The 23,067-nt window shown below is 37.2% G+C and overlaps 1 pseudogene; it reads left to right on the forward strand.

Annotated features, from left to right (window-relative positions):
* The first annotated feature begins 942 nt into the window (after window positions 1-942).
* Window positions 943-3,175, forward strand: LOC102746663 (large ribosomal subunit protein eL8 pseudogene; annotated as a pseudogene).
* The last annotated feature ends 19,892 nt before the right edge of the window (window positions 3,176-23,067 follow it).

The following is a 23,067-nucleotide window of genomic DNA, read 5'->3' on the forward strand; positions in this document are numbered from 1 at the left end:
GGAGTTACCACTGGCTCAATCATGACCCACATACTCTGTATAAATCATCTTTCATCCAAATTGATGAGAGATTTGGTGCAAAACACGTGTGATTATGTCCATTTCTGATTTCATTTCAGTCTGATGGCATTACTTTTCCATGATCTTTTCGTGAGTGCTGAGTATTTTTTCAAACAGAATTTAACAAGTTCTAAGGTTAAAATTCATATCTGTTTTGATCCATGTGAGGTAACTGAATTGAAATACTCTCAATGATAGAGCAGAAGGGAGTGTAATCAATGGCATCCACACAGAATCCTTGGGACATATAGAGTTTCTGAATCTCTGAATTCAGCAATGCTGTCAGTGTTTTGGCTGGCAGCCTATAACCCCCTTTTAACCTGAGCCCAGCTTACTCAGCAAGCTATGGCAAATGACTGCTGAGCTGTTACTTTCTTATTTCAAAATATACCTCCAGTTGAGAGAGGGACATGCTCTTTTACATATGGTATAGGATTTTGTTTGGGAACTCAGTTTTCTGTTATGAGTTTTTTAAAGAAATGTGCAGCAGCAGCAGTGGCAAAAAAAAAAAAAATCAGAAACTTTGGAAAGGACGGAGGGAGGGTGAACTCACAGAAACTGAGATGCTGTACTTGTTTTGGCCAGGCACAGAGAAGTTGAGAAACACTCTGTAGGTGGGCCAACAAATCTATCATGTAGGACAGGGACTACAGAGTTCTGAGCTAAAGTTCTTCCACCTAGCCTGTAATGCCACCACCACTCACAGCCAAACAAGAGCAGCTTTATTCTATTGTCCCATATGTTTATATATCTAAAGAAGTAGTAGTAGAGGGTTGCTGAAGAAAGGCAGGGATTATACTGACCCTGTGTATGAGAAGGTAGGTAAGGAGGAGGGAGGAGAAGAAGTGATGGAAGTGGGGAGCCATCTTCTAAAGAGTGATGATGACAAGCACAGTGACCACAAATTCCCCACACTCTGGGAAACACCAGTGCTTCCAAAATGCTGAACTGAGTCAAGTAGAACATTCAAGTAATATACTTCATTCATTCATTCATCATTCATTCATGCTACAAATATTTACTGAGAACAACCTGTGTTTAAGACACTCTTGTAACACTGTGAATATAGTGCTGAACAAGAGGCAGACCTTGCCCTCAAGCATACAATCCAGTCAGGAAACATACAGTAAACAAGTAAATACACAGTATATTTCAAGCAGTTTCAAATGCTGTTAAGAAACATAAAGGAGGATAATGATACTGACAGTCCCTGGTGGGGAAGGTAGACAGTATTTCCTTATTGGGTGATCAGTGAAGGCCTGTCTGAGGAGCTAGAATATGAACAGAAATGTAAAGTTAGGCAGGGAACCATGTAAAGATCTTAGGAAGAATTTTCAGGAAAGAGAGAATAGCAAATACAAAGGACCTGAAGTAAAAATAAATTTTGTGGCTAGCATTAAAGCAAGAGTGAGAACTAAGCAGAGAATGAGTGACAATCATGGTAGAAAATTAGGCAAGGGTCAGAGTACACAGGGTTTCAAAAGTCATGGCAGTGGGTTTGACTTTTATCATGAATGGGATGAGAAACCATCAGTAATTTCTCTGTAGAGGAGAGATATAAAATTGGTTGAAATCTTTAAATGACTCCGAGTATTCTGGTCTGAGCAAATGGATGAATAGCAGCATTATTTGCTGTAGTGAGGAATGCTAGAGAGGGTGGGGAGAGGTGAGAAAAAAAGTTCCAACTTAGATTAAGTGTGTGAATGTATTAGATGTGTATTAGACAACAGAAAAGGAATGAATGCTAAGTTGATAACTGAATATCAAAATCTAGGTCCCAGGGGACAAGTCTGTAATGGTGGAAAAGATTTAGACACCATCAGCATTTACATATATATTTAAGGTCATGGGGCTAGAAGAGTTTGTAGAATGGCTGTAGATAGCAAAGAGAATACCAAGAACTGAGTCAGGGCTCTCTAACATAAGGAAGAGGACCCTGCAGGGGAAATGGAGAAGAATCAGTAAGGAAGGAGGAAAAAACCAGTGTGGTGTCTCATAAGTTAAGTGAAGAGAATATGCCTACAATGAGGCAGTGGGCAACTCTGTCACATTCTGCAAAGAGATCAAGTATGAGGAGGACTGAGAATAGATCATCGGTTTTGGCAAATGATAGGTGTTAATGATGTCCTGGACAAGGTTTCAGTGGAATAGTATGGAAAAAAGCCTGATTGGAGAGGCTGAGGAAAGAATGGAAAGCAAGGAAATGATGAAAACAAGATTGGAGTCTTAGTTTCCTCATTAATAAGAAGCAGAACTTGACCTCCTCCAGCAGCCCAAGATACCGAAAGGGAAGAAGGCAAAGAGGAAGAAGGTGGCCCCAGCCCCTCCTGTCATGAAGAAGCAGGAGGCCAGGAAGGTGGTCAGTCCTCTGTTCGAGAAGAGGCCCAAGAATTTTGGCTTTGGACAGGACACCCAGCCCAAAAGGGACCTCAACCGCTTTGTCAAATGGCCCTGCTACATCTGGCTGCAGCGGCAAAGGGCTATTCTCTATGAACATCTAAAAGTGCCTCCCACGATTAACCAGTTCACCCAGGCCTTGGACTGCCAGACAGCTACTCAACTGCTTAAGCTGGCCCACAAGTACAGACCAGAGACAAAGTAGGAGAAGAAGCAGAGATTGTTGGCCTGGGATGAGAAGAAAGCTGCAGGCAAAGGGGATGTCCCCACTAAGAGGATGCCTTGGTGGAAAACAGGAAGGCTCAGCTGGTAGTGATTGCACATGATGTGGATCCCATTGAGCTGGTGGTTTTCCTGCCTGCCCCGTCTCGTAAGATGGGGCCTCCCTACTGCATTATCAAGGGGAAGGCCCGGCTGGGACGTCTGTCCTCAGGAAGAACTGCACCACTGTTACCTTCACACAGGTCAACTCGGAAGACAAAGGAGCTCAGGCAAAGCTGGTGGAAGCCATCAGGACCAATTACAATGACAGATACGATGAGATCCGCTGCCACTGGGGAGGCAACGTCCTGGGTCCGAAATCCGTGGCTTGCATCGCCAAGCTGGAAAAGGCAAAGGCTAAAGAACTGGCCACCAAACTGGGTTGAGTGGACGCTGTTGAATTTTCTGTACATAAAAGTAATAAGAAGTTGTCTTTCAGCCAGTGTCAAAAAAAAAAAAAGAACTTGATCCAAATAATCTGAGATTTCTTCTATCTGGACATTTTTCATATTTTTATCATGAGTTTGAGCTCTTTTTATGCCTGCCATTTTGTCAATCCCTGAATTCCTCATTCATTTCATGTTCTTCCATTGCAATTAAAAATGAGACAGAAAAGTAATGAACATTAGCAGTTTCTCCCCAGAACTAATTTTTCAATTTCAGAGATCAGGTAACATCATTACCATCATTACCTGTTAACCTTTGCCAATAGTTTTAGGCTGCTAATTTGGATTTGTTGCCATTAAGAGAAAAAATATTTTCATTTCCTAATGTTCAGTATTTTCTTAATAAATTATTTTCAGAAAACTACTGCCTTAAGGCACCTCTGAGAAAAAATGTAATAATTGACAATATTGCAAGTAAATTTAAAATATATCTAATACAGCCTAAGAGGAGTTAATAAGATGCCTTTCACTTCTGATCCAAAGTGGACAGTGGTTGCAATGATTAGACATTTTATAGTTATCTAGAAGATATTCCCATCTTGGTAATAGGAATATTCAAGTCAGTGAATTATTTCCAGGGAAAGAACAGAATGAAGAACTCTTGTTTAGGTATATCTCGTCTATATACAAAGCTATAAAAACAAAGCAAAACAAAAAACAAACCAACTCTGGCCATTCAAGCAATAGTTCTACTGTTACTACTACTACCACCACCATTACTAATAATAATAATGAGTAAATCAGGTGAGAGTGATTTGATAAATATGGTCTACCTTTCAACAGAGTGAAAAGTGAATCGCCAAGCAATGCTTTAGTGCAGTATTTCACCCATGGTGCATGTGATCCCAAATCTGTCAACATTAAACTATTGCTTCTATAAAGCAGATGGAATTATGCTGCTAGGAGGGGGTCTGTGATATATAATAAGAAATATATATTTAGTCTTTGTCCCTGTTTCTGGTACAGAACTAAAACCCTTGGAATTTCCTAAGTAAAGAGAACAATAAATGTGTTTTTTTGTTATGTGAATGAGGTGACTTTTGGAAGCACCTAAGGATGGAAGAACTAACCTTATAAACAGAGAATTGGAACTTTCAGTCCCGCTCCCCAGCTTCTTGGGAGGAGAAAGGGGCTAGAGATTGAGATTAATGACCAATGGCCAATGATTTCATCAATCATGCCTATGTCATGAAACCTCCATAAAAACCCAAAGGAGAGGATTCAGAGAGCTTCTGGGTTGGTGGGCACTTGGAGATGTGGGGAGAGGGGCACACCTGGAGACGGCATGCCTGGAAGCTCTGCCTCCCTTCCCCATATCTTGACCTGCGCAACTCTTCCATCTGGCTGTTCCTTAATTATATTTTTTACATAATTATATTTTTTATATAAACTGGTGATCTAGTGAGTAACATGTTTTTCTGTGTTCTTGTGTTCTCTGAGGCACTCTAGCAAGTTAATCTCATTCAAAATTCTAATTGGTAATTTATTTTGAAAATTTTCTGCAAATATTTTCCTTGTTTAGAGGAAATGATGTTTCTTATCATTTCAAGACATAGAAACATATAGTTAATAAATAAAAGTGGCATTACAGAAAAATTCAGAAAGTGTTCATATGAAAAAAATTAATCGATTGTCCTTTCTGTCAGATTGTACACATTAAGGACTTTTCTCTTAGAGCTCAGGTTTAACAAACCAGTATTTTCTAATTAGCCAGTAGGCTGACAGTCACACCCCATCTGCTCTTCCCTAGCTCACAACACACTATCTCTTCCAGCCCTGCATCAAGCTCCTGCTGTTGTTCTCCACAGAGCATCACCTTCCTTTTCTGCCCTGCTCCCAACCCATCCTTGTTTGGAGCTGTCAGCTCTGGGTCATCTGTGACTCAGCACTGAGTTTCATACCAAAGTAAGTTAAAATCCGTTTCCAAGCCATTAACTCTGTATTTGCTCAAGCCAAGAGTCACAACCCCACCTAAATCCTCTATTTTCTGCTAGGTCTTGACCCATTCTTTTGTGGAGGTTGCATGTCCTCCCTCAGTCAGTCACAATGAAATCCAAATAAGGGTTAAATCCTGACCCTACTTGGATTTGAAAACTTTTCCCACTCTAGATGCACACAAAGACGTGAAGCTACAAGGACAGAATCTGATAGAACATCTCTTTTCTTAGTCATGTGCAAGGATAGATTAAAAGCTAAACATGGCTCAGATCAATCAAAAGTTCAGACTACTGAAAACTGCTCTTTGACTCTGGGAAACTGATGCAGCTTGCTATTAAGTGAAAATCTATGAACTGAGAAGGCTACCATTAAAAAACTTTTAAAAAAATACCCATCATTTCTGATGTAACCATAGATTATGATATGATAATGTGATGTTCTTTTTTTATTATATTAAGTTAGCCACCATACAATACATCGTTAGTTTTTGATGTAGTGTTCAAGGATTCATTAGTTGCATATATGTTGGATACATTCTTTGGCAGTGAGACTACAAGAGAAAAAAATATTGCTAGTCTATTTTGTTTTTAATAGCAAATAGGATATATGGTGCTTTATTTAATCCATATTCACATATGATGTATATCACTGTACTTTATCTTTCACTTTCCTATATTTTAGTGTTTAGTTAGATAGTGATATTGACACCAAAACAAAGACTTGGCATATGTTCGGAGTGGGCTATAACTCAGTTGCTACAATTTTCCATCTTATTTTCCACAACGTCTTAAAAACAAGAGCCTGCCTTACTGTTCATAGTTCTTAAGCATAGTAAGACATTGCACAAGGTTAAGATCTAATTATTAGAAGAAAATACTATACTAAATGATAGGAAACTATCTCCCATTCCCTTCTGATCTGACTTATTTGTAAATTTTATAGATTATGTCATTTCATAATTACATTTTTTAAGTAAAAATAATCACTTAACATTCCCAGAAAGTATATAAAGCTTTTTAAAAGTATTCTGGATTCTTCCTTACCCAGGGATTTTTTTTTTTCTTAAAAGAACAAATACAAACTTCCAAACTATTTGGCTGTTCCATCAAGGAGTATGTTTATACCAGTAAGATATTTGAGTCCTCCTCACTTGCTGCTAGCTATGATGTGGCAGATTGGGTCCAGATTCTGACTGAAATGTCTTGGGTAAGAAACTCAGAAGGTGAATTTTTAGTGGGGCCTCCATATACTAAAAGCTGCTACCTAACTGGCAATAAATGTAGCAGTAAAATTGGAGTCCATAAAAAATATCTTGAACATGAGCATAAATTAGGAACAAAGATTAAGTGCCACATGCTTACAAAACTTCTCTTTTCAAAGAATGTGCTATGTAACTTCTGATCTTAAAATAAGAAATGTCTTTTATTTACTTATTTTTTGCTTTTCAGTCAACAAATGTTCAGTAATGTTGCTGCTCGATTATGCACACAGCCTGCTCATTTTCTGAGCTGGCTAAACTTTCACCTTGTCTCAGTGCTCACTACCTTTGATCTTTCATTACAGAGCTCAGAAATCTTGCAAAATAAGCATTGACTAACTAAAACCAAGGAAATACCATTTGGGGTTATATTCTAATCAGGCAACAATCTGGTAGTGACTCTCCAGGCTTTGACAGACAGAAACATTTAGCTGTGATTGTGTATGATATCATGTGAGTGAGTAAGGATCTTGTGTTCATCAGTCTGTTTACATCAGGAGCTTGTAAAGAAGAAAATCACTTCGCTTTGTGATGATGATTCTCTCTGACCTTGCTAGCACCTGCAGAGAATAGATCATGCAGTGATCCCATCAAGCACATTCCTTCATACCCCCCTGCCCCCCACCCCACAGACACAATGTAAACTAAGTATTCAATAGAAAGTGTAACTACCCAGAGGTATATATTTAAATTATAAAGCTTTTTTGTCTTTACAGTCTAGGATGTCATGATTTTGCAGTAGTAGAACTGTGCTTCTTTTTCTTATTTGAACTTGACCTTTCTGGATTCATTCTCAATCCCACTAAGGCAGCAATCTAAGTGATGGAAATGATAGATATTAATAACTGGTGACATTATTTTTTTTTTAGTCTAGGGAAAAAAGAACCTAATAAGAAAGCAAGAAGACGTATTTGTATTGGTAGATTATTTTTGTGGTTATCCATCAAATAGATGGATCTTATCGAATAATCTACTAATAATTTTGTCTTTCCTTTTATTATGTATAGGAAACCTGCAGTTCATCAAATTACTTCTGCCAGTTTTCTATACATACAGTAAACGATTTTAGAAATTAACTCAGTAGAGCTCTTTGTTAAAATTTGTCATTTATCTATTAAAATTCTTCAGCTTTTGTCAGACAATGTACTTAGCTCTGTAATAAGAGTCCCTGAAGATGTATGTGTGATTTGTCAAAAGAGAGACAAAAAGTGTATAAAACTCTAAAATGTCAGCAATCAGGAGATTTAACAGACTTTAGTAAATTTGCATAGAATGAATAGAAATCTTTGATATTAATAAACTTAGCTCGGGGGAGTACAATAGAGGGGGCAAAGAATGATAATTTAAATACAATTTCAACTTCACTTCTTCCAATTTAAAAATTATTACGGATAAATGTATGATAGAGTTTAAATAACATAAATGTAACTGTTTATCATCACTCCAAAGTTTCAGAGTGAGAATATTTTTTCTGAAGTGAACCAGTAAAGTACATAATTCTTCACTTAGTTTATTTTCTCCAACAGAAGTACTAATGGAGAGTGAGACAAACCATATTACGTATTATGAGATTGTCTGGCAGAGAGTGGATAGGAAGCAAATAGGTTGGCTTTACTGAATCCCAAGAATATGTTGTATTCCTGTTATGAGGAATGCCATGACAAGATACCACAGAAGGAGTGGATTAGATGACAGAATTTATTTTCTTGCATTACTGGAGGCTCGATGACTCAGAGCAGGGTTTCATATCTTCTGAGGCCTCTCTCTTTGGCTGCAGGTGGCAGTCTTCTCATTGTGTCCTCACATGGTTTTTCTTCTGGGCACAAGCATCCTGGTGTTTCTTTGTGTGTCCAAATTTCTTATTACAAAGACACCAGTCAGATTAGATTAGGGTCTACCTTAATGGGTTCAGTTTAACTTAATTGCCTATCTTTAAATAAAGTTACTTGCAAAGTACTAGGACTTCAACATATGAATTTTAGGGGGACACAATTCAACTTATAGCATATGTGTTCTGGAGTTAGGTAGGATCCTTATGGCTTTCAGGTGCCAAGCTCTTGGCAATGCCCTGAAGGTAGAACTCTCTTGCTTACACATGGGTAGGACCAAGAGAAGTCCTATTCATGGGTACTAGTGAAATGGAAGTTCATCTGGAAGACTATAAAGCTGTAAATGCTTTGATCACATATCTTCCTTCCCCTGCTAGAGAAGGAAACATACTGTAGCATGAAAGACCCTTTCATAGCTTTAATTCCCACCCTGCATTTCCCATTGACTACAGAGAGTCTCTGAGCCTGAAATTCTCCACATCCTTCAGTTTGTTTGTTTGTTTGTTTTTTGTTTTTGTTTTTTTGTCTATACCCTTCCTTTTACGAGGCTTTGTCTCTCCAGGCAGAGTGTCAACCATTGTATTGCTGTGGAACAGTGAGCACACTGGTATGTGTGCAGGAGTAGAGTAAGACAGTGTAGAATTCACTATGTGAAAAACAGAGATCTTCTTGTCCTTTTTTATTCCTTAATTGCTTCCTTGAACTATTACATGAGAAAATACATTAGTTAAAAAACAGAACATGCTAGCATATTTTCCCTTAGAACTGGAAAAGAAAAACTGTGGCTCAGGAAAAGAAAAGAATGAATAATATTGGCAAAACTTATTTTGGCATTTGAAATTTTATATTGGCACCATTATTTTATACATTTTATATTAGACTTAACTTCTCCATTGTAAAGGTTTCCTCTCTTATAAAACCATTTATAAGTGGCTGAACAGTAGTGATAACAACAACAGTAAACAGAGTTTACTATGTGGCAGGCACTGTACTAAACATTTTAAAAATAGTAACTCTTTTGGTCCAACATAACCCTGTTAGGTAGATAATAGTAGTATGGCCATTTTACAGATGAACAAACTGAGCCACAGAGAGGTTAATTGATTACCTAGGGACATAGTAAGTGACAGAGCCAAAAACTGCACCCAGGCAGTCTGAGTCCAGGGCCCAGGTGTTCAGCCACTACTTTATCCATCTTTAATAAAAAGGCTTATATGCCAGTGACCAGTATTCATGACAAATGGTAATTCTGATTTATAAAGCCAGTCTTCTGCACCATTAGCAGGGAAGAGAAGCAATTTTTTTTCAGACAGAAAAACATTTCAACTTAAAAACTAGGACCATATGGTAAGGAAATACATGCATTTGTACTAAAGTCTCCCCCTCTGGTGCTGTTTACTAATGTCCTCTTTGGATATTTGCCGACAACTTTTGCAATCCTATTTGTCCTAATACATTGTGGCTCCTTATAAAACAACCAGAACATAAATTGTGCCTACCTACATATTTTAAGCCCAGTACTTTCGAATTATCAAGATAATTTCCCTAACAAATTCAAAAGATATTTTAAATGAAAATTGTCTTCCCATGATTATGCAACTCTTCAAAGCACTTTTATGTGTGTTCCTAAAAATGTTAAATGAATGTTCAAGTTGTTGCTTCATTAACCAATATAGCTGATATAAAAATATGTGTGGCACAAAGATTGACCTTACTCCTTGCTCAGAGAAGATGATACTGATGGATAAGACTCTAGCCAGTAATGAAATAAAGGAGAATGACATATAAATTGAGTCTTTTTTTATTGGGTTGGAGCTATGTACAAGAATATTCCAGAAGGTTCACTAGCCAGTTTTGACAAAGCCTGTTAGTACTCCAAGCATTCCTCTACATTTCCCAGTTTGCTTTGCAGTTAGGCTGGAACCATGTGGCAAGATTTAGACAATGGACTATCAGCCAAAATGTCATTCTGATTCTATGCATTTAAGAACAGGTGTGTTTTTCCCATTCTTCTCTACTTCTTCACCAGTGATCTTAGAATCTGTGTGTTCAGATGGAGCCACTACAGGGTGACAGTCTTCTTTGTACCCTTGCTGACCCATACTGGACACATAAGATTTGCTGTGTTAAACCTCTGAGATTTGGGGATTGGTTTGTTATCATAACATAATTTAGCCATACCTAATGAAAATGAAGATGTCTTCATGGGGACAAATGTAGAAGATAGGAGTGGGGTGCGGATTTGTACCCTTGGATAGGAAAACTCAGTGGACTTTCTTTACATATTTCTCACATCTAAAATCATATCTCTTAAAGATCCAAAAGAGTTTATTTTTTAACTTATTCTAAATTTCCTTTCCAGTTCCAATAGCTGACATCTTGGGATAGATGTTATAAAATGTATAAATAATTACAGGTACAAACATGAAAAACTCAAGAGAAAAGGTACTTGGAACAAGAACAATTTAAGCAAAATTCACCTGACTATAATTGCCTGTGCCTAGCAAAATTTCCTCCTTGCCTAATTTTACTTTCATCCTGTGACCAATTATTGTGCTGAACAGTTGGCTTCATTTTAGTGGCTGATGTGGAACAACAACCAGTTCCCCTTTTCAGGACCAATGTGTTCATTCTTCCAGCTGCTAGAGGTATTCCCTGCCAAGAGATCACAGCTGAGTCCCTTTCTAGAAATTATAGCTGACCAAAGTGCACTGCCTCCCCAAGATGTACCTCCTTCTCAAGGTAGCCCACTTCCAATAACTTGTGAACATGGTGAATACAAAGGTCTTGACCCTTTTGAAACATCTTTGAACAGCTATCCCAGCTCAGGAGCTTCCCATCAGATCTGCTGAGGCCTCTGTTACAACTTCATTATATTTTAACTCTTCCCTCTGCCAATTCTTCTTCCCTTGCTAACTAACAGATATTGTTCTTCAGAACTGTCTCCAATAAATCTCTTGCAATTAAGTCTCTGACTCAAGAGTCTGAGTCAGAAGAACCCAGTTTATGACATCCATAAGGCTCCAAATGGAATTGCAACTTGTAATAAAAGGGTAGTTTTTGCATAAAGAAAATCTGAATCCCTATTCTTTGTAAAATTCAAAATTTTTTTTAAGGATTTATTTATTTATTTTAAAGAGAGAGAGAGAGCAAGAGCATGAGTGGGAGGGACAGAGAGAATTTCAAGCAGACTCTGCACTAAGTGCAGAGCCCGACATGGGGCTTGATCCCAGGACCCCGAGATCACAACTGAGCTGAAACCAAGAGTCAGATGCTTAACCAAGTGAGCCACCCAGGCATCCCCACCTTATTCTTTTTTTTTTTTTAATGTCTAAGATAAATGGCCTTATTTGTAATTCTAAATTATCACAAATAACAATTTAATATAAAATCATACAAAATAATTATTGGAATAATTTTAGTTTTCCAGAGAAGTTACAAAAATAGTAGAGTTCCTGTATACTCTTCACTCAGTTTCTTCTGTTAAAAGATAAACTGAGGGGGTGCCTAGGTGGTTCAGTTGGTTAACCATCTGCCTTTGGCTCAGGTCATGATTTCAGGATCCTGGGATTGAGCCCCACATCTGGCTCCCTGCTCAGTGGGGAGTCTGCTTGTCCCTCTCCCTCTGCCCCTCCCTCTGCCCTCTTGGCCTCTCTCTCTCAGTCTCACTATCTCTCTTAAATAAATAAATAAAATATTTTAAAAAAAGATAAGCTGAGGCATATTAACAATTTTAAGAATTTATTTGAGCAAAAATCTGTTAGAATCACTCAGTATGCAATTTAGCAGATGATAAGGAGCTCTGAGAAGCTGTACAAAATGAAAGACTTATAGGCAGAAGAAGTGGGAACAAGCAAGTTATATAGACAAAAAAAGCAAGTTATTTATTGCAAAGTTTTCCTTTCGGGGATGTTGAGGGGTCTATCAGGTAGATGACCTAACTAGTGTTGATCAGATGATTCCCGAGTAAGATTCCATTTCTGGGAGATTCAAAACTGTAAACCTTAGTTTGGTAATGTGACTTAGCAAAAGCAGCTCCATTTTGGGCCTGATGTCTTGTTTTTAATACCTCTAAATTTAACATCTTACATTACCACTGTACAGTTGCCAAAACTAAGAAATGAGCATTGGTACGTAACTATTACCTAACCTCTAGACTTTATTCAGATTTCACCTGTTTTGCCAATAATTTCCTCTTTCTGTTCTAGGATCATCACATCCAGGATACAACAATTATATTAAGAGAACAGTAATTTTTAGTTGACAAAATTAATAAAACTCATGAATGTATGTGTGTGTATATAAACAACTAATTTAAAATTGATTAACAAATATAGGAAATATATTTTTCAAATTACATAAAAATAGTATACCATTTGATACTAACTAGCTGTGTGACTTTATGAATATTTCTTTACTTCTCTGGGCCTTGATTAACATATCTATATAACTATAAATAAGATGGGCTTAAATTTGATGATATATTTGGTCCTTTCCATTTTTTATGTTCTGTGCTTCAAAACTGTTAAAAATGACATGACATTTTGCAGAGCATCATAAAGAAACATTTCCTGTTAGAAAATTACAATGGGGACAGAAGTTTTCTAATTAATGTAAATGAAGTGGGCATACCTCTGTAACCTTGATGGAGTTTTGTTACCATTTTTTGCTGTTAATTTGAATTTTTTTAAAAATTACCATATCAGCTCCCTTGAGCAACGAGCAAAATCAAAGATTAAGATAGAACAAGAAGCAAGTGCATCTGTGAAATGAAGAAAAAATATTTGAGATAATACTTAGGAGAATTTAGTGCGGAAAGAGAAGGCTCTTAAAGGTCCATAACTCATTAGTTAAGTATATTTATGTTGGGTCAGCAAAGAAATGCCCTGGATTGGTAGAGCTGGTGATTAGAAAGCCTCAGAAGATGCCACATTCTGATCAACACTTAATTATTTTTTGTAAACATGAAGCTAGTTCAACAGGTCAAAATGAGAATAATTATTACTCTGAAGAAGAGCATTAATTTCTTGAAAATAAATTATGCTAATCTTTAGGCATGTTATTGCAAAAGAAGAAAGAAAATACATAAAGAAATACAGTACATGCTTTAATTCAGATCCCTTACATTATGAGAGTCATTTAATGAAACCCTACTTGTAACAGCAAATGGTAATTTGTTAATAAACATTAACTTAAATATGAACACTAAGTAGTATTGCAAACCTTGTTTGCAAAAGAAAGGTTGTAATATAAAGAGTGATTACTTATTTAAATATATTCTAAAATTATCAATGGATGTTTTAAGTATTTACATCTGAGTCAATTTATTTGGAGAAATAATTTGGTGAATTTAATGATTAATCAAATTATAATAGAGTTCAGAATTTATGTTTTAGCAATAAGCATGTATTACTTTCCTAATTTTTAAAAAGCATTTTAAGTATTGGTCCTCTTGCATAAAGAAAACTTTACAGAAATTTATATTTTATCTTTGTACCTGTACATGCAAATCATTAATTTTTGAGGAAGTAAATCATTTGGATGCTACTCTGCTAAAAACTTTCTATCATTTGAAAATAGGTAAAACATCCATGAATATGACAGAATTTGATTTAAAATGATAGTATTTATGTATACTAGCTAACCTACTCAAGCCACAAAATCTATAGTGAAATCTTTTTGGCATCAAAAGTTCTGAGAAGTGTGTGTGTGTGTGTGTGTGTGTGTGTGTGTGTGTGTTTTGGGGGGACGGACTGTGAGGTGGTTGGGAACTCTGCAGTCTTTCCGATGTAGGCATGAGGTCCTTTTTAGCTCTGGGTATTTTTAGCAGGGCAGAGAAATGTGGCTTAAGTTATGGCTATGGTTCTTCCCGGTAGAAGGTGCTGTTTCTTCTGGGAGAGCCTATAGGCCACTGGAAAGGAATCAGCCTTGCAACTACTGCTATGATATGGTCACACTCTGCAGTTCAATTATTGTGACCAAACCAAACCAGGGGGACCTCTCTTATTGAGGAAAGGTCTCTTTGTGGTATGACTGGCCCAACTCAGTTGCCTAAGTATCACATGGAAACAGCAACTGGATACTTCAAAAAGGTAGGCAACATTCAGATCTTTCCTATTTGGCTTTGTAATCCATGATACTATTATTTTTCTAGCACATTTGCTTTCCTAATTGTGTTTTGCTTGGATTCATATTAAGAAGAGTTTGTCTTTCCTGAGCACACACCAGCTGGGTAGTGGGAGGAAAGGGCCTTGGAGCTAACCAGGCAGTGGGGCAATATAGCTCTAAGATTCAAAATTAGTCATGAATAATTCACAAAGCAGATAATCCACCCATGGATAAACAAAAGGTACTGGACTCATCCCAGGATTATTTTATCCCCTGTTCTAATTCTTAGACTACTAAATTTTTCTTTACTTTTTTTTACACTGGTTAACAGATACACTAAGATATTTTAGTTAAGGATTTTTAATTGAAATTTATAGCTCTTTAGAAACAAAATATTCATTTTGTTTTCTCTTGGTTATATTTCCTTTTTATTTGAAAGAAAGATCTCACATACATATGTATAAATAGCTACTAAGGCCTGAGGTTAATATGTTTTTGGTATCTAGTAACTTGTGGGTATTGGATTTTCATCTAATTTGCCGTTTGACTAGGAGACAGAAAGTCCTTCTGTGCTTCAGTTACTTCCTCCAAATTGTAGATGAAAATAACAGAACCTTTGTTTTTTTAAAATAACAGAACCTTTAAAAGACATCATGAGAATTAATAAAGTAACATAGGTGTCTGATAGCAATAAACAAAAGGTACCATAAGTACTTTTATTTTATTCTTCCCTTTGCATGTTTCCATTGCCATGTATCAGCCTCATTTAGGGTGCCAGAATAATTTTTGCTATAATTATTGTTTTATATTCATTGAACAACAGCAGTATTCTTGGTACAATATACTACCTTAAGAAAACACACTTCCCGTCCTGGGTAGAGTGGGACTGGTGAACTATAGGAACAATAGAATAATCTGAGAGGGCACCTGGGTGGCTCAGTCGGTTAAGCATCTGCCTTTGGCTCAGGTCATGATCCCAGGGTCCTGGGATGGAGCTCCGAATCAGGCTCCTAGCTTAGTGGGGAGTCTGCTTCTCCCTCTCCCTCTGCCCCTCCCCTCTGCTCATGCTCTAAATAAATAAATAAATAAATAAATAATAAATAAATAAATAAATAAATAAATAAAATCTTGAAAAATCTGAGAAACATAAATTATTGTTTGGTAGTGAGTTATTCCATCAAAAAAGAAAAAAGCAATGACAGCTTTTCTCCTTCCTTTCTTCCTCTCTCTCTCTCTTTCTCTCTTTAAATTTTAATTCCAGTATAGTTAACATACAATGTTACATTAGTTTCAGGTGTACAATATAGTGACTCAACAATTCTATACCTTACAAACTGCTCATCATAATAAATGTACTCTTAATCCCCTTCACCTATTTCGCTCATCCCCCTACCTACCTCCCCTCTGGTAACCATCAGTTTGTCTCTATAGTTAAGAGTCTGGGTTTTTTTCTTTGTTTCTATGTTTTCTTTCTTTTTTTTTTTAATTCTATGTTTGAGTGAAATCATATGGTATTTGTCTTTCTCTGACTGATTTATTTCACTTAGCATTATCTCCTCTAGATCTATCCATGTTGTTGCAAATGGCATGATTTCATTCTCTTTTATGGCTGAGTAATATTCCAGTGTGTGTGTGTGTGTGTGTGTGTATCACATCTTTATCCATTCATCTATTGATGGACACTTGGGCTGCTTTCATAATTTGGTTATTTTAAATAATGCTTCCATAAACATAAGGGTGCATTTATCTTTTCAATTTAGGGTTTTCATTTCCTTTGAATAAATACCCAGTAGTGGAATTCATGGATAGCATGGTATTTCTAATTTTTTTTTAAAGAGAGAGACAGTATGCATGCAAGTGCTTGCCAGCAGTAGGTGAGGGGCAGAAGGAGAGAGAGAGAGAATCCTAAGCAGGCTCCATGCCCAGTGCAGAGCCCAACTCAGGGCTTAATCTCATGACCCTGAGATCATGACCTGAGCTGAAATCAACAGTAGTAGGCTTAACTGACTGAGCCCCCCAGGTTCCCCTTTTATTTCTAATTTTTTGTGGAACCTGCATACTGTTTTTCACTGTAGCTGCACCAGTTTGCATTTCTGCCAACAGTGCATGAAAGTTACTTTTTCTCCACATCCTCACCAATACCTGTCATTTCTTATGTTTTTTATTTTAACCATTCTAACAGGTGTGAGGCGATACCTCATTGTGCTTTTGATTTGCATTTCTCTGATGATGAGGGATGTTGAACATCTTTTCATGTGTTTGCTGGCCATCTGTATGTCTTCTTTGGAGAAATACCTGTTCATGTCTTCTGCCCATTTTTTAATTGGGATTTTTTTTGGTGTTGAGTTGCATAAGTTCTTTATATAGTTTGGATACTAACCCTTTATCAGATATGTCATTTGCAAATATCTTCTCCCACTCAGTGGGTTGTCTTTTAGTTTTGTTGATGGTTTCCTTTGCTGTGCAGAAGCTTTTATTTTGATGTAGTCCCAATGGTTTATTTTTGCTTTTGTTTCCCTTGCCTCAAATGTTGCTACAGCTGATGTCAGAGAAATTACTACCTGTGCTCTCTTCTAGGATTTTTAAGATTTCGAGTCTCACATTTAGGTCTTTAATCTTTTTTGAGTTTATTTTTGTGTATAGTGCAAGAAAGTGGCCCAGTTTCCATCTTTTGCATGTAGCTCTCCAGTTTTCCTAACACCATTTGTTGAAGAGACTTTTTCCCAAGGCATATTCTTGCCTTCTTTGTCAAAGATTAATTGACCATATACTCATTGGTTTATTTCTGGGCTCTATTCTGTTCTAATGATCTATGTGTCTATTTTTGTACCAGTACTATACTGTTTTGATTACTATAGTTTTGTAGTATATCTTGAAATCTGGGATTATGATACCCCAGTTTTGTTCTTCTTTTTCAAGATTGCTGTGGCTATTCAGGTCTTTTGTGGTTCCATACAAATGTAAGGATTATTTGTTCTAGTTCTGTGAAAAATGCTGTTGGTATTTTGAAAGAGATTGCATTAAATCTGTAGATTGCTTTGGGTAGTATGGACATTTTAACACTATTTGTTCTTCTGATCCATGAGCATGGAATATCTTCCCATTTGTTTATGTTGTCTTCAATTTCTGTCATCAGCATTTCATAGTTTTCAGAGTATAGGTCTTTCACCTCCTTGATTAAGTTTATTTTTAGGTATTTTATTTTTGGTGCAATTGTTTTTCTTACTTTCTCTTTCTTCTACTCCATTATTAGTGTAAGGAAAAGCAACGGATTTCTGTGTATTGATTTTGTATCCTGCAACCTTCCTGAATGTTTTTTATCAATTCTAATAATTTTTTGGTGAAGTCTTTAGGGTTTTCTCTATATAGTACCATATAATCTGCAAATAGTGAAAGTTCCTTACTGATTTGGATGCTTTCAATGTCTTTTTCTTGCCTGATTGCTGTGTCTAGGACTTCTAGTACTATGTTGAATAAAAGTGGTGAGAGTGGACAGCCCTGTCTTGTTCCTGACCTTTGGGGAATAGCTCTTACTTCCTCATCATTGAGTAAGATGTCAGCTGTGGATTTTTCATATATGGCCTTTATTGTGTTGAGGTGTGTTCCCTCTAAACCTACTCTGTTGGTTTTTTTTTTTTTATCATGAATGGATGTTGTATTTTGTCAAGTGCTTTTTCTGCATTTATTGAAATGATCATATGGTTTTTATCCTTTTTCTTGTTACAGTGATGTATCACATTGATTGATTTGCAAATATTGAACAATCCTTGCGTCCCAGGAATAAATGCTACTTGATTGTAGTGAATGATTTTTTTAATGTATTGTTGGATTTGGTTTGCCAATATTTTTGAGGATTTCTGCATCTGTGTTCATCAGAGATACTGGTTTGTAGTTTTCTTTTTTCTAAGGTGTTTATCTGGCTTTGGTAACAGGGTAATACTGGCCTTGTAGAATGAATTTAGAAGCTTTCCTTTCTCTTATCTTTTGGAAAAGTTTGATAAGAATAGGTATTAAATCTTCTTAAATGTTTGGTAGAATTCACCTGTGAAGCTGACTCGTCCTGTATTTTGTTGAGAGTTTTTTTGTATTTTGTTGAGAGTTTTTTTATTACTGATTCAATTTCATTGTTGGTCATCAGTATGTTCAAATTTTCTATTTCTTCCTGATTCAGTTTTGGTAGGTTATATGTTTCTAGGAATTTATCCATTTCTTACAGGTTGTCCAATTTGTTGGCATGCAGTTTTTCATAATATTCTCATAATCTTTGTATTTTTGTGGTGTTGGTCATTTTTTTTCCTCTTTCATTTGTGATTTTGTTTATTTGAGTCCTCCTTCTCTCTCTTTTTTTCTTTTTTGATGAGTCTGGCTATAGGTCTGTCAATCTTGTGATCTTTTCAATAAACCAAGTCCTCGTTTCACTCATCTATTCTATTGTTTTTTCACTTTCTTCTTTATTTATTTCTGCTCTAATATTCATTATTTCCTTCCTTTTACTGGTCTTGGGTTTTGCTTGTTCTTCTGTTTCTAGCTTCTTTATGTATAAGGTTATGCTGTTGATTTGATATTTTTCTTGCTTCTTGAGGTAGGCCTGTATTGCTGTAAGCTTCCCTCTTAGAATTGCTGTACCCCAAAGTTTTTGGACCATTGTGTTCTCATTTTCATTTGTTTCCATGTATTTTTTAATTTTTCTTTGATTTCTTGGTTCAGTCAGTCTTTGTTTAGTAGCATGTTATTTAGCCTCCATGTTTTTGTGGTCTTTCCAGATTTTTTCTTGTGGTTGATTTCTAATTTCACAATTTTGTGATCCAAAAAGATGCATGGTGTGACTTCAATCTTTCTGAATTTGTTGAGGCTTATTTTCTGGTCTGTGTGATCTATTCTGGAAAATGTTCCATGTGCACTTGAAAAGAATGTGTATTCTGCTATTTTAGGATGGAATGTTCTGAATATGTCTATTAGATCCACTTGGTCCAATGTGCCATTCAAAGCCACTGTTTCCTTGTTGATTTTCTGCTGGAATAATCTATCCATTGATATAAGTAGGGTGTTAAAAGTCCCCTACTATTATTTTATTACTATTGATTACTTCTTTTATGTTTGTTATTAGCTGCTTTGTGTACATCCATGTTGGGTGAATAAATATTTACAATTGTTATAGCTTCTTGTTGGATTATTCCTTTCTTGTTGGATTCTTATCATGTCCTTCTTTGTCTCTTGTTACAATCTTTGCTTTAAAGTCTATTTTGTCTCATATAAGTATTGCTACTCTGGCTGGCTTTCTTTTCACTTCTGTTAGCATGATATATGCTTTCCCATTCCTTCACTTTCAATCTGCATGTGTCTTTAGGTCTGAAAATGTCTCTTGTAGGCAGCATATAGATGGGTCCTGCTTCTTTAACCATTCCTTGTCTTTTGATTGGAGCACTTAGTCAATTTACATTCAAAGTAATTATTGATAGGTATGTATGTATTCCCATTTTGTTACTTGTTTTATGGTTGTTTTTGCAGTTCTCTGTTCCTTTCTTCCCTTGCTCTCTTCTCTCATGGTTTGCTGGCTTTCTGTAGCAATATACCTGGATTCCTTTTTTTTTTATTTTTGCATATATATTAGTGATTTATGATTTGTGGTTATCATTAGGTTTGTAATATAGCATCTTCTGCATATAGAAATCTATATTAAGTTGGTGGTTGCTTAAGTTTTAACCTATTTCTTACCCCTCTCCTGCCCACCCCATGTTTTAGGTATATAGTGTCATATTTTACATCCTTATATTTTGTGAATCCCTTGACTGGTTTTTATAGATATACTTATTGCACTGCTTTGTGCTTCCTACTTTTCTTGCTCCTACTTCTGGTCTTTCCTTTCCATTCAAAGAGTCTGCTTTTTAACATTTCTTATAGGACTGGTATAGTGGTTATGAATTTTTTTATCTTTAGTTTGTCTGGGAAATTCTTTATTTCTTCTTCTATTTTGAATGATAGCTTTGCTGGATAGAGTATTCTTGGCTGCAGGTTTTTTCCTTTCAACACTTTGAATATCATGCCTCTCCCTTCTGGCCTGAAGTTTCTGCTGAAAAATCCACTGATAGGTTTCCCTTGTATATAACTATTTTCTTTTCTCTTGCTCTGTTTGTTTGTTTGTTTGTTTGTTTGTTTGTTTTTAGAGAAGGAGGGAAAGAATCCTAAGCAAGCACCATGCCCAATGTGGAGCCTGACTTGGGGCTTGATCTTACAACCCTGAAATCATGACCTGAGCCAAAATCAAGAGTTGGACACTTAACCACCTGAGTCACCCAGGTGCCCCTCTCTTGCTGTCGTTAAAATATTCTGTTTGTCCCTACTTTTTGCCATTTTAGTTACTATATGTCTTGGTGTAGACCTCCTTGGGTTGATTTTGTTGGGGGCTCTCTCTGCCTGCTGCATCTGGATGCTTGTTTCTTTTCCCAGATTTGGGAAGTTTTCATTCAGCTGCTGTTTCTTCAAATAAGTTTTCTGCCACTTTTCTCTCTCTTCTCTTTCTGGGATTCCTATAATGTGAATGTTACTATGCTTGATGTTGTGGCTGAGCTCCCCAAGTCTGTTTTCATTTTCTATTATTATTTTGTCCCTGTCCTGTTCAGCTTGTTTGATTTGCATCACTCTGTCCTCTATGCCACTGATCCATTCTGCTTCCTATAGTCTACTATTTAGTCCATCTAGTGTTATTTTTAATTTCAGTTATTGAGTTTTTCATCTCTGAATGGTTTCTTTATGTTTTCTGTCTCATTGTTAAGGGTCTCACTGAGGTCCTCCACTCTTTTTTCAAGTCCAGTGAGTATCTTTGTGACCATTACTTTATTTTTATTTATTTATTTTTTTATTATTATGTTATGTTAATAACCATACATTACATCATTAGTTTTTGATGTAATTAGTTTTTGTTCCATGATTCATTATTTGCATATAACACCCAGTGCTCCATGCAGAATGTGCCCTCTTTAATACCCATCACCAGGGTAACCCATCCTCCCATCCCCCTCCCCTCTACAACTCTCAGTTCTCCCTCCGATTTCCCCCTCTTCATTCTTCCCCTCCTGCTATCTTCTTCTTCTTTTTTTTTAAACATATAATGTATTATTTGTTTCAGAGGTACAGATCTGTGAATCAACAGTCTTGTACAATTCACAGCACTCACCATAGCACATACCCTCCCCAATGTCTATCACCCAGCCACCCCATCCCTCCCACCCCCCACCAGTCCAGCAACCCTCAGTTTGTTTCCTGAGATTAAGAATTCCTCATATCAGTAAGGTCATATGATACCTGTGACCATTACTTTAAATTCTCTATCAGGTATATCATTTATCTCTGTTTCATTTAGCTCTCTTGCTGTGATTTTGTCCTGTTCTTTCATTTGGCACATATTCCTCTGTCTCCTCATTTTATCTAAATCTCTGCATCTGTTTCTATGTGAAGTCAGCTATGTCTCCTGCTCTTAAAAGTAGTGGTCTTGTGAAGAGGAGGTCCTGTAGTGCTCTGCAGTGCACTGTCTCCTGTTCACCAGAACCTGGCACTTCACAAGTATCTCCTATGTGTGTTGTGTGTGACCTACTGTTGTGGCTGAGCTGCTTTTGCCTTCAGTCCAGTCTTCTGCAATGGCTCTCTTTGCCTGTTGTGGGCAGGATTTGGTCCCTGTGTTGTTAGTAAGCCAATCTGGGGTCACCTTGGGCTTAAGTTGAGTCAGACCAGAAATTTGCCAGAGATGCAGTAGCACTGAACTGAGAAGCCTTAATTGGAGGGTTGGGCCTGTAGTCAGACCAGATGTCTTTCCCCAGCCCACTGCTCGGGCCACAGTTGGACTGGTGTATGTGGCTGTCTTCCTTCCCTGGGTAGGAGTCACTTTGCAGTAGTGCTGATGCTGTTCAGGCTGCTTGTACACTGTCAGGTTTGTGGCACTGCCTTGGATGGGCTCCAGCCAAAGGCATATTGGAGGGGGCAGGTCCACAGAAGAATGTAGGGGCAGAGTATGTGATGCCTGCAATTCCTCATGGGTCTGCTGCAGAAGGGGACCTGCAGCCACTAGGGACCAAAGAAGGCTAAATTGGAGGGGGTGGATCCACAGAAAAGTGTGGAGGCAGGGCATGTGGTGTTAGCAAGTTTTGTGCACTTCTGCTCAGGGAGGACACCCAACTAAGGCCTGGCTGGAGGGGGCATATCCACAGGAGAATGCTGGGGTGAGGCATGCTTTTAGCAATGTAGGTAGGGAGTGTTGGAGCTACACTGGTTCCCACAGGTGTCCATATGTCTAGGCTAGGGGGTGGGGGAGGGAAATGGTGCCCACCAGCTCCTTTGTTCCTAAAGAACTCTCCTAATGATCCCAGCCCCTCCAGCACATGCTCTGATTATTAAAACTTGCAAAATTTGGCCCCTCTAGTTTTCAAAGCCAAATGTTATGGGGACTCATCTTCCCCATGCAAGTTCCTCATGCTTGGGGTGCCTAGGATGAGGGTCTGTTTTATTCCCCTCTTCATACTACACTGTTCCTCCATACAGGGGACAGTCCCATGGGTTCCTTTAGCTCCCATCCATGTCTCTGCCCTTCCTACCATCTTTGATGTGGCTTCTTCTCTACATTTATCTATGGAGAATCTGTTCTGCCAGTCTTTGCGTCCTTTTCTTGGTTATTTACACTGATGTGAGTATTATTTAGCTGTAACCCTAGGACGGGGTGAGATTAGGATCCTCCTACTCTGCCATCTCCCCTGGAAGTTCTTTCTCTTCTTTTTAAAAA

This window comes from Leptonychotes weddellii, chromosome 9 (assembly GCF_054177405.1).
Source record: "Leptonychotes weddellii isolate Sample4059 chromosome 9, ASM5417740v2, whole genome shotgun sequence".
NCBI lineage: Eukaryota > Metazoa > Chordata > Mammalia > Carnivora > Phocidae > Leptonychotes > Leptonychotes weddellii.